Source organism: Schistocerca nitens, chromosome 4 (assembly GCF_023898315.1).
Source record: "Schistocerca nitens isolate TAMUIC-IGC-003100 chromosome 4, iqSchNite1.1, whole genome shotgun sequence".
Lineage (NCBI taxonomy): Eukaryota > Metazoa > Arthropoda > Insecta > Orthoptera > Acrididae > Schistocerca > Schistocerca nitens.
This window is the reverse complement of record NC_064617.1, coordinates 81,718,823-81,731,924: the sequence shown is the minus strand read 5'-3', so window position 1 is coordinate 81,731,924 and position 13,102 is coordinate 81,718,823. Positions and strand designations below refer to the sequence as shown.

The following is a 13,102-nucleotide window of genomic DNA, read 5'->3' as shown; positions in this document are numbered from 1 at the left end:
AACGGTCTTTAATGAAGTCCATCAACACATTATCGTCAGTAGAGGCCATATAGTAGGGAACATCTCACACAACCTATTTACAACTAACTGTATCCACAAACTTAACTTATTAATAAATCCTCGAATATTATCCAAACTAGTCAGAATATTTTCGTTACTAATTTGCATTTTCTGTTTACTTCACATAAGAGTACGAAAATATCGGAAAGATATACCAAATCAGATACTTGTTCATTATCTGCAAATAAATCCGCATACTCATGCTCCTGAATAGTAAAAAATGCAATTTCCTCGTCTCTAAGTGCAAACATTCGTTTTAACACTTTACGTCGAGATAACCATCGTACGTTTGTACGTAGCAAAAGTGTAGTGTTGTGTGATCCTTTTTCTTGGCACAAAACGTTAAAAAGCCGCAGATTTAAGCGCCGCGATTAGATTAATTTCACGGCATTTAGTACTTCGACCACTACAATTTGCAGAAGAGATGGCAAAGTCTTAGCAACAATGGCTTTGCGGTGAATGAGACAGTAAGTTAGGATGTACTTTGCGTACTTTAACCACGAACCTTTCACTTGGCCTGACAGAAAAGCGGCTCCATCTGTACATAGAGTAACGCATTCTTCCCACATTAATTCATTACGGATCAACATACCTTCGGTAGAAAAAAACTCTTGTTTGACCGCCAGTATAGGTGGACTCGTCGATCTGATGTGAGAACTTATGACTGCTCTTATTTCCTCCTTCAAAATATCTTCGACGTCAGTGCACATGTCACTAACGTGGCGGCTGATTGTGTCAGCAGAGAGAGGAATTTTTGAAATATCAGCACCCAAGGGCTATTTTTTTGCATTAGAGAAAGGGTATATCGGCATTAACAACGTTTCTGCTTTTGTGTGTGGTTCTTTGGCCTTTACGGTAAGTCCAGCTGTCGTCCCTGTACTTAACAGGGAGGAATGTTTTATTGAGAAATATCGTTTCAATTTACTGGGAACCACAGCAGCATTACTGAGTTTTTCACCACACACAACATACTTGGGGTTTGGGCATGTTTTGTCACTACATCAAAAAACCCTTAGTACGATAAATAATTATCACTAAATTGCCTTCTTTGAACCACTCTCTATTTCGGTTTTTTGGTCAAGATGTTTTCACTACTTGCACTCGTGGACGGTCCACTCCGTACAATAGATTTATCAATAACGGAAAAAATAGGTTAGTAACACTGTAATAGAAAATACTGGTGTAGCAGTCACAAAATTCTCACTAATGCAGAGCACAGCTGTGATGAAACTGAACCAAAATACTCAAAAAATGGAAAGTCCAGGGTGAAATCCTGTATTGTTATCTTACAATGTGTGGATCCCTTGACGATGAACGAAAAAAACAATGAAGTTTAGGAACTGGCTAAAAACTGGAAGAAATATCTAAATAAGCCAAAAAAATGAGAGAATGACATTTCTGCTAATCCCCATAATTTTAGAGAACAGTGCGTTCAGCCAGTCATACACAAAACCAGCGATGTTGCAAAGTACTTCTCATCCCAGCGTCATAGCTGGTGCAGCGGTATAGGCGATAATACAATTGTTTCACAATAAACAAACTATAATAAGAATATTGGTTAAATAAAGTACATTTAATTTCTATGAAAATACAACAGTTATCAGTATGTATTAAATAATTAAAGAATAAACAAGCACCTTCTACTGTAAAATCGAAAGAAATAAATTACATTTAAAGACAAAAATTCGGGATATTTATTGCGTGGAAATCTTTCAATTTCTTACAATAATATGTAAATGTTTGCGTCACACCCTTCACTTTGTGGCGGCACACCAGGTTTTGAACACTGATCTACAGAAGGCCATCCATCTGGAAACCGATGGTCCACCGTCCACCCAGAGGCATCAATTACCTCGCAACACCAGCCAGCCCAGAATGGAAACTGATCACAGATGAAAACTTCAGTTGCGTTTCGAGCCGGCAGACATTTCATAGCTCAATTTACACTGCGCAACAGCATTAAAGGATCACTTTGTCGAAGTCCTGTAATTCCCACCCATTGCGATGCTTAAGTTTGAAACTGGCTCAAAGGTGCATACGACCTTCCTCTGTAAAGGCGCACAAGTGTGGCGCTCTTCAACGTCATTCTCGGGCTCGACGATGGACCAAACTGCAAGGCGTCAACAAACAGTTCAGAAGTTCATGTGACGTGTAAGGTAAGTTTGTTGTTGTTGTGGTCTTCAGTCCAGAGGCTGGTTTGATGCAGCTCTCCATGCTACTCTATCCTGGGCAAGCTTCTTCATCTCCCAGTACCTACTGCAACCTAGATCCTTCTGAATCTGTTTAGAGTATTCATCTCTTGGTCTCCCTCTACGACTTCCACCCTCCACGTTGCCCTTCAATACTAAACTGGTGATCCCTTGATGCCTCAGAATATGTCCTACCAACCGACCCCTTCTTCTAGTCAAGTTGTGCCACAAATTTCTCTTCTCCCCAATTATGTTCAATACCTCCTCATTAGTTATGTGATCTACCCATCTAATCTTCAGCATTCTTCTGTAGCGCCACATTTCGAGAGCTTCTATTCTCTTCTTGTCTAAACTATTTATTGTCCACGTTTCACATCCATACATGGCCACACTCCACACAAATACTTTCAGAAACGACTTCCTGACATTTAAAATCTATACTCGATGTTAACAAATTTCTCTTCTTCAGAAACGCTTTCCTTGCCATTGCCAGTCTACATTTTATATCCTCTCTACTTCGACCTTCGACTACATTCCATTATCCTCGTTTTGCTTTTGTTGATGTTCATATTATATCCTCCTTTCAAGACACTGTCCATTCCGTTCAGCTGCTCTTCCAGGTCCTTTGCTGTCTCTAACAGAATTACAATGTCATCGGCGAACCTCAAAGTTTTTATTTCTTCTCCATGGATTTTAATTCCTACTCCGAATTTTGTTTTGTTTCCTTTACTGCTTGCTCAATATACAGATTGAATAACATCGGGGATAGGCTACAACCCTGTCTCACTCCCTTCCCGACCACTGCTTGCCTTTCATGCCCCTCGACTCTTTATAACTGCCACTGCCATCTGGTTTCTGTGCAAATTGTAAATAGCCTTTCGCTCCCTGCATTTTACCCCTGCCACCTTCAGGATATGAAAGAGAGTATTCCAATCAACATTGTCAAAAGCTTCCTCCACGTCTGCAAATGCTAGAAACGTAGGCTTGCCTTCCCTTAATCTATTCTCTAAGATAAGTCGTAGGGTCAGTATCGCCTCACGTGTTCGAAGGTAAGTTAACGACTTCATATTGACACCAAATATCACCACAAGTCTGCCCAATGACCCCGTGGACGTGTCAGCTGATAGGAAGGTCGTCACAGCTCCTCTTACCCACACTTAACCCCTTCTTTTGACGGCTCTGCGATGAAGGTCGGAACAGTTATACCCACCGTTTAAATCATGTCGTTTTCTTAAGAGAGTCCGAGAAAAAAATTCTAGACACACCGCTGCTCAGAATCAACAGAAAGACATAAAGGACCCCAATGACCACGTCTGTCGCTGGGGTGTTGAATTCCACACATTTCACAGTTAAAAACGACAGTTCGCAGTGCGATGAGCAAGAGGAAGATGTTCTTCGCAGTCTTTGACACTGCTACCGCCTTCGGGCAGTTCAAGCCTTCTTTAACGACATTGTTGGGCTGTATCTCCACCGAACGTGATCGCACCCATTTGGAGCACAGTGTGACCACAATTTTTGCCCTTGTGTACAGGTTGGAGCCACTAGGAGCCGTTCAAAACCGTTCGACGAAATTTTAACGTGATCTGAAGCAGGTAAGGGCGCTTACGCGTTTTCAACAATCCTAATTTGTGTCCTGTGGCGTGATCAATGGTGGATGCGACATTCACACACGAGTGTATAAAGACAGCAAAGGGTGCCTCTAAGACGCTCCCCACCCTCCTGCCCCTCCTCACTGCCCGCCAGTTTAGCAAAACCCCCGGTAGCATCTGCCCACCTTTATTAAGAATTTTAAAAATGTACCTATACAATCAAAGGACTCAGAAACAACAAAGCCCCAGGGAGGACGGAATAACATCGGAATTAATCAAGGAGGGAGGTGAGAGCTTGCACTTAGAGATATGTAAACTGATCCAGTTGATATGGGAGAAGGAGACACTGCCAGAAGAATGGAAATTGGCTATAATATGCCCAATATACAAGAAGGGAAGCAAAATGGAATGCGGTAACTACACAGTAATCAGCTTGTTGAATGTAACGTATAAGTTGGTATAAGGTGCTGTCAGTCATTATCCTCAGAAAATTGCAACCATTCATAGAGAACAACATACAGGAGTACCAGGCTGGCTTCCGACCAAACCGATTGACAATAGATCACATTTTCACACTAAGACAATTGTTTGAAAAACATTGGGAATATAATAAAGATATCTACAGCCTGTTCATCGATTTTCAACGTGCACATGACAGCATCCACAGGAATAGCCTATACAATGTGTAACACCTCACCCGTCACTTATCTGGTTTTGGCGTGTGTTCACCCCAGCTAATTGTCTAACAGATCAACAGAGAGTGCAAAACTGCCGCAATATCGGATAACGCAAAGAAAGTAATAAGGCCCTGTGACTACTGATTGAACTGCGGTGGCAGTGCTGGCATTAATTGATTCAGAATTGATCCCTTTTAATTAAAAAGGGGTGCACATTGATGTTATATTCAGCTATTGAACAACAGATGCAAATGTTGAACATAAAATTAATTAAGAAAGTGACTTGGGATTTCAACTACTTGATTGAAAACAGATGCCGTCGATTAGCACAAATTTATTTTAACTCACGACCTTCAATCTTCACATTACATGACTCTCCTAACAGGCAGTGGGAATAAATTGCGTTTACGTGGAGTAAAGCACGATAAATCAAAATTAATTCCTATCGACTGACCCAGGCGTAATGCGAAGTGCGAGAAGAATTCTACAATACACGGCCCATGAAACCCTCGTGGAAACTTTGCCGACGTGATCCAACAAATTAATCAGTGGCCTAACTCAAGCCGGAGCGGGCGCAATATCACCGAATTCAGCGTGGCGGGACGGCGTCGTAGTGCGGACGTCGGCCGGCCTCGTGGTGCTGTAATGCTGCGCTCGTCTATACACTCCTAGCTGTCTTGCTCAGTACATAGCTGAACGAAAACTTTCTATCTCCAAGCTCAATCGTTCCGTTTGCTAAGTCCAAAACTGCACAGATGCTCACTCTCTCTCAGGTAAGCTGAGTAAAGAGCGCAACGTCCCCACTCTAGGCAAGCTGGGAACGGAGAACCTCTACGGAGACTTCTTGGGAACTTGGCTTACCACAGACAACAACATAAATATGGACATCAAGAAAAGAACAGCAGCGGGAACGAAATGCATGCATTCCCTCAGAGAGATGCTTGGCTCTAAATCGATCTCAGTGAACACTAAGATGAAAATCTACAACACAGTGATATGCCCAGCAGTAATGTACGATCAGAAACATGGGGCATGTCTAAGCGAGAAAGGTAAAAACTATCCATATTTGAAAGAAGAGTAATGAGGAAAATATGGGGACTAGTTTTAGATAACGGAGAATGGAGGAGGAGGAAAAACGAGGAAATCTACCTTCTGATGCGACAACCAACTATCCTACAGAAGATAAAGAGCAAAAGAATACAATGGGTGGGCCATGTAGCCCGTATGCCAGATGGAAGACAGGCAAAGATGGCACTAGCGGGGAAACCAAATACCAAACGCCCCGTTGGACGACCAAGGCTGCGCTGGATGGACGACCTTGCGAAGGATCTAGCAGCCATGGGAATTGAAGACACCTGGAGGAACCGGGCACAAAACAGGAAGGAATGGAGGCGGTTTGTGGAAACAGCGCGTGGTCTGCAGGGTCTGTGATCGCTGAATATCTATCTATCGTATACAGATAAGTATGTCGAAGTCCTAGGCGCTTCCAGACAGGCAACCCCTTCGATACTCTCCGATTCCGTATGACCTAGCCGGCCGCAGTGGTCTAGCGGTTCTAGGCGCTCAGTCCGGAACCGCGGGACTGCTACGGTCCCAGGTTCGAATCCTGCCTCGGGCATGGATGTGTGTGATGTCCTTAGGTTAGTTAGGTTTAAGTAGTTCTAAGTTCTAGGGGACTGATGACCACAGATGTTAAGTCCCATAGTGCTCAGAGCCATTTGAACCATTTTTTTTCGTATGACCTACCACGGGGTGTTCAAAAAGTCTCTCCGCAGTGCCATATGATTGTTAGCCGCGCGTGTCGTATGCCGCAGTGAATATGTTGTTGTTGTTGTGGTCTTCAGTCCTGAGACTGGTTTGATGCAGCTCTCCATGCTACTCTATCCTGTGCAATCTTCTTCATCTCCCAGTACATACTGCAACCTACGTCCTTCTGAATCTGCTTAATGTATTCATCTCTTGGTCTCCCTCTACGATTTTTACCCTCCACACTGCCCTCCAATGCTAAATTTGTGATCCCTTGATGCCTCAGAACATGTCCTACCAACCGGTCCCTTCTTCTTGTCAAGTTGTGCCACAAAATCCTCTTCTCCCCAATTCTATTCAATACCTCCTCATTAGTTATGTGATCTACCCATCTAATCTTCAGCATTCTTCTGTAGCACCACATTTCAAAAGCTTCTATTCTCTTCTTGTCCAAACTATTTATCGTCCATGTTTGCAGTGAATATACCGAAATGAAACTCAGTGCAATACAAGTTACTAATTTATTGAATATTCATTTTACTTAAAAAATTTCACATTAAATGCCGGAAGTGTCCCCCCTGTTGTTGAATACACAATTCAATTCGTCTAATCATGTTTCCAAACACAAGCTGTAACAATTCTTCTGTAACAGAAGCAGAGAAAGTGGATATAGATAGCAGTTTTCAAAACATCGATGGATTTTGGACGGTTTTTATAGACAGTTGCTTTCGCTGCACCCCAGAAGAAAAAGTCAGGTGGTGTTAGGTCAGGCGATCGTGGAGGCCTAAGTCCCTGTGAAATTATGCGATTACCACAAACATCAGCAAGCAGTGACATTGAAACGCGAGCTGTATGCGCGGTTGCACCATCTTGTTGAAAATTTCACTTAACACAAGTTCTCCTATGAATGGGTACAGAATATCACTGCCGTATCGTTTTGCGTTTATTGTTTCGTTGAAAACTATGGAACCCACAATCCGACGTCTAGAAATTGCAATCCAGACTCCTATTTTCACAGAATGAAGTCGTTCCTCATGACTACACAATGGACTTGCAGTACTCCACATACGAAAATTTTGCGAGTTCATGTACCCGGTTAAATGAAAGCACGCCTCATCGTGAAAAACGTTTCATTAAGAATATCCCTACCATTATGTTGAACGAAATTTTTGAACCTTTGACAATAATGCAGTCTCTTGCCAAGATCGGTATTTTTCGGTTCTTGCACGACAGTCACTTTGTATGGGAAAAGTTCTAATTTTTTCCTTACAGCTGTGTGGGCCGTTCCGACACTAACATCGATTTCCTCGGCGAGTTTTCTTACTGACTTGTTCGGACTCATGGGCATTTTATCGGAAATATCGAGTAGTTTATCCTCAGATAAAACGCTAGGACGACCACTTCTCGGTGCATCTGTCACTGAACCCGTACTTCGAAATTTGTTAATCAGATCTCGCACAGTATCGCGATGTGGGAGTGTTGTCTCCGGGAAAACTGAAATATATGTTTGACGAACTGAAACTGTGTATTTACCGCCAGCTTTAAACACTTGTTCGACTAAAAACACATGTTCTTCAATGTTTAGCATTTTAAGTGACAAAAACGGAACAAACGAACAAAGGAACTAATCTTAAAAGTTCACGTCAACACGTAACGACACACCAACAATACTACTGACGCTGGCTGAGATGAACGAAACAGTGGAATGTTGTGAGAGTCCACTTGAAGGGAAGTAACCCAGGGAGGCACACAATCATACGGCACGCGCGCCTAACAATCATACGACACTGCGGAAAGACTTTTTGGACACCCCGTATCAGCCGCAATAGAATCCAGCAGCGCAGAGTGCCTGCAGGCGCCTGGTACTGTTGTCACGGGTTGTTTCAGTACGGGTACATTTTTAAGGTGCTCGGCGAAGGCAGGAGGGTGGCACTGAAGGTTTTGCCGAACTTTGGGATCTTGGAAGTACCCTTCGCCGTTTTATTCACGCATGAGCCAATATGTCGCACCTCCCCCCCCCCCCCCCCCCTTCCTCCATCGCGCCACAGGAAGATGCGAAATAGGAGATATGAAAAAGTATACACGCCATTTGATGCTTCAGATCACGTTTAAATTTCGTCGAATGGTGTTGAACGGGCCCTAGTGGTTCCAAACTGTACACGACAGCACGGTGCCCCAAGAGGTTCAGATCACATTTAATGGGGATGCAGCCCCACATTGTCCTTAGAGAAGGGTTGAAGCGTCTGAGGGTGTCAGCAGTGTCGAAGGGTCTCAAGAACGTCTTCGTGTTGTTCACCGCACAGCGAACTGTCGTTCTGGGCCGCGAAATGTGTGGGTAGTTTCACTGAGGTCCTTTATGTCACTCCCCGAGTATTTTCGTGCCAACTCTTGAGTGGCGGTGTGTCTGGGTGTCTTCTTCGGCAGCTCATAAGAAAACAGCGTGATTTCAGCGCTGTGTGTCGTGCTTCTAACCTCCGTTGCAGAGGGGCGAAAAGAACAGATGAAATTAGGTGTGTGGTTTGAGGTTTTCGGGCGCTAAACAGCATGGTCATCAGCACCCAAACGCATAGAAACAGGAACACATGCGGCGAAGGGACGAAGACGGACAGCGAACAAGGAGAACGGCTAAAAGACACAGACCTGACGCAGTTCCAAATCCTCACATACAGGGGCAAATCAAGAGGAGAAGAAACGCACTAAAACAGGAAAGGAACCACAAGGAAAAGAGAACAGAAATCGAAGTGAAACAAGCAGGTAATCGTGACTGGCGGATCTCTTACCTAAAACCTGGGTGAGCCAGTCACCCAGCAGCACATTAAAATCCTCTCCCTAAAATCCGAGGCAACAAATTGGACAGGACACAAAACCGTAAGACCTTAACCACAGTCGTTGCGTCGTCTTGCAAAATAGAGGGGCAAATCCGGTGACAAGGAAACCACCGCCCTCTGGTCGGAGAATAAAAGACAGTCAAGTAAAATGTGGCGGACAGTAAGCTGGACGCCACAAGCACTGCAGATTGGGGGGGGGGGGGGGGGGTCCTCCCGCCGGAGTAAAAAACCATGCGTTAAGGGACTGTGCCCGATGCGGAGGCGAGTGAGGAGAACCTCATCCCGCCTGCATGACTGGTAGGACGTACGCCATGGCCGCATGGTGGCCTTGACCAGACGCAGCTTATTTTCACCGACTATTAGCCACTGCTCTTCCCATTGACGCATAACACGAAAACGCAAAAGGGAGGAAACAGCATGGAGGGGGACGGCACATTGAGGGAGGGAACATGCATCTTTGGCAGCCACATCCGCCTGTTCGTTTCCCCTAATATCCACGTGCCCAGGGCTGTGATAACCTTCCCATCACGTGACGCCTCCACGGTGGCGCTGGGCAGAATTGTGGTGAAAGTTGGTGCAAATGTGGCATCATTAACCCACTTTACACTTCACATGAACTTCTGATTTGTGGCCTTTTTTCGCAAGTGTTGACACCTTGCTATTAGAAGCACCATCGAGCCCGGGGGTGACGTCGCAGGGTGCACCATTGCAGAGGAAGGCTCTACGCACCTTTGAACCAAATTTCAGACTTAATTGTTACAATGGGTGGGTTCGAAAACGTGATCCTTTACTTCTGTTGCGTAGTGTAGCTGCATTTCTTTTCTTTCCCTTGTGGGTGTGCGGTGTAGCGACCTCAGCTTGCAGTTCACTTCACACCTATCCGCTGGCAACGCCACAAACAACCAGCACCTTTAAGATTGAAACTTCCTGGCAGATTAAAACTGTGTGCCGGACCGATACTCGAACTCTGGACCTTTTCCTTTCACGGTCAAGTGCTCTACCATCTGAGCTACCCAAGCACGACTCACGCCCCGTCCTCACAGCTTCAATTCTACCAGTACCTCCTCTCCTACCTTCCAAACTTCACAGAAGCTCTTCTACGAAGGTTCTCAGAGGTAGGAGACGAGATACTGGCAGAATTGAAGCTGTGAGGACGGGTCGTGAGTCGTGCTTGGGTAGCTCTGATGGTAGAACACTTGCTCGTGAAAGGCAAAGGTCCCGTGTTCGAGTCTCAGTCCGGCACACAGTTTTAATCTCCCAGGAAGTTTCATATCAGCGCACATTCTGCTACAGAGTAAAAGTCTCATTCTGCAGACCTTTAAGATTAACCTCTACCAGATAGTACATCCATACCTGCCACACCCTAAGCATCAGTGTGTTACGGAAAATCACCAAGGGGAAGACAATAGTATATTATTTGTTAATCATTATTTACCTCATTGTTGCGCAGATTCATAAAGAATCTTACGTTTACACGAACTGTATCGTTAATTAAACGCTCATATATGAACTAGGAGGAACGAGGGATACTGAACGCATTCAAAGAAGGGCAGCACAAATGCTCACAGGTTTGTTTGCCTCATAAAAAGCATCAATGGATATCTTGAATTGACTGGTTCTTGAAGCTAGACACTAATTATCCCTTGAAAGTCTACTTGCAAAGTTTCAAGAAGCAGTTTTGAGTGAAGAACCTAGAAATATACTTTAGCTCCCTACTTTTCACTCCCACAGTGATCACGAGGAAAGATTAGAATTAATTAAAGCATGGACAGAGGCATTTACACACTCATTTTTCGTTCGCTCCAGTTGCGACTAAAACTGGAAGAAACTGTGGTACAATACTCAGTACCTTCTGCCATGCAACTCATTATGATTTGCAGAGTCTGTATGTAGATACACAATGAAAAGCCAAAGAAACTGATACACCTGCCTAATATCATGTAGGGCCCCAACGGGCACGCAGAAGTGCCGCAATGAGACGTGGCATGGACTCGACTAATACCTGAAGTAATGCTCGAGGGAATTGACACCATGAATCCTTCAGGGCTGTCCATAAATCCGTAAGAGTACAAGGAGGTGAAGATCTCTTCTGAACAGCACATTACAAGGCATACCAGATATGCTCAATAATGTTCATGTCTGGGGAGTTTCGTGGCCAACGAGAGTGTTTAAACTCAGAAGAGTGTTCCTGGAGCCGCTCTGTAGCAATTATGGATGTATGGGGTGTTGCATACTTCTGCAGGAGTTTCCAAGTCCGTCAGACTGCACAATGGACATGAATGGATGCAGGTGATCAGACAGGATGCTTACATGCTGTCTGTGTCGTTTCTAGACTATCAGGGGTCCCATGTCACTCCAACTGCAAATGACCCATATCATTACAGAGCTTTCACTAGCTTAACAGTCGCCTCCTGACATGCAGGATCCATGAGGTTGTCTCCATATCCACACACGTCCGTCTGCTTGATACAATTTGAAACGAGATTCGTCCGACCAGGCAACATGTTCCCAGTCATCTACAGTCCAATGTCGGTGTTGATGAGTTCAGGTGAGGTGTAAACTTTTGTGTTGTGCAGTCATAAAGGGTATACGAGTGGGCCTTTGGCTCTGGAAGCCCGTATCTGTGCTGGTGTAAGCTGTCGTCAGTACACCAGTCGGCAGAGATGTAGCAAGAAGATTGATAGTAGGCATTGGATCAAGCACGCCTATCACGAGAGAGGCCAGAGACATACCGACAAACAACACGCCGCCAACGTCCTCTCGACAGCATGTATTTAGGCTGCCACTGCTGACCGGAGGGCCTCACTTACTCATACTTACAGTTGACGTCTGGCGGTTCACATTGCAGGCTATGACAGTACATTGTGACCAGTTAAGTGTTGATAGCGGGACTTGTGCTTTACCTATAGCGAGACTGAAATCTGTAACAGCAAGAAACCGATACTGTCTTCAGGAGGGCTATTACTGAGGAGCTTGTAGCACAGCAAATGGCCTCTATTAAAGTTAAGTATCCAGTACAAGTAAATAAAGAGCCGTATTAATTCACATGTGCATTTGTGTTGCAGACAGACGATACGGGCCACCCATAACAACATCCTCTCCATTCCTTCCTACGGTAAAAGACTCTACAGTGGCGACAAGGAAACTACAATATCAATGATGTTCCGCTGAATTGTTCACACGCTGACACTTGTTGATGGCATAGCACTGAAATCTGCAGAAATTTGCTGAAGGGTTGCACTTGTGTCACGCTGAACGATTCTCTTCAGTCGTCACTGGTCCCGTCCTCGCCGGATCTTTTTCCGGCCCCAGCGATGTCGGAGATTTGATGTTTTACCAGATTCCTGATTATTTACGGTACACCCGTGAAATTGTCGTATAGAAAATCCCTACTTCATTGCCACCTCAGAGATGCTCTGTCCCGTCGCTCATGTGCCGACTATAACACCATGTTCAGACTCGCTTAAATCTTGATAACCTGCCATTGTAGCAGCAGTAACTGATCTAATAATTGCGCCAGACATTTGTTGTCTTATATAGGCATTACCGACAACAGCGCCGTATTCACCCTGTTTACATATGTCTCTATTTGAATACGCATGTCTGTACCAGTTTCTTTGGCGCTTCAGTGTCGATTCACAATGTACACAGATTCTGGATAAGGAACTTTTCTCATTTAACTATTATTCAGAGCAGAAAAAGCAGGTTTTTCCCCTTAATTTTTTGTTGAACAGTGCTCCGTATAATACGTAGAAATTAGTACAGTGGCACATGAATACAGATCATTTCAAATATACACTCCTGGAAATGGAAAAAAAAACACATTGACACCGGTGTGTCAGACCCACCATACTTGCTCCGGACACTGCGAGAGGGCTGTACAAGCAATGATCACACGCACGGCACAGCGGACACACCAGGAACCGCGGTGTTGGCCGTCGAATGGCGCTAGCTGCGCAGCATTTGTGCACCGCCGCCGTCAGTGTCAGCCAGTTTGCCGTGGCATACGGAGC

The 13,102-nt window shown here is 44.6% G+C and overlaps 1 protein-coding gene across 1 annotated transcript in view; it reads right to left on the bottom strand.

Annotated features, from left to right (window-relative positions):
• The window catches only part of LOC126252950 (uncharacterized), a 43,480-nt gene extending 42,788 nt beyond the window's left edge, over positions 1-692 (bottom strand). The window contains exon 1 of the mRNA XM_049953964.1: positions 653-692. The gene's annotated coding sequence lies outside the window, so the exon portion shown is untranslated. The remainder of the gene's footprint in view (positions 1-652) is intronic.
• Between the last annotated feature and the right edge of the window lie 12,410 nt (positions 693-13,102).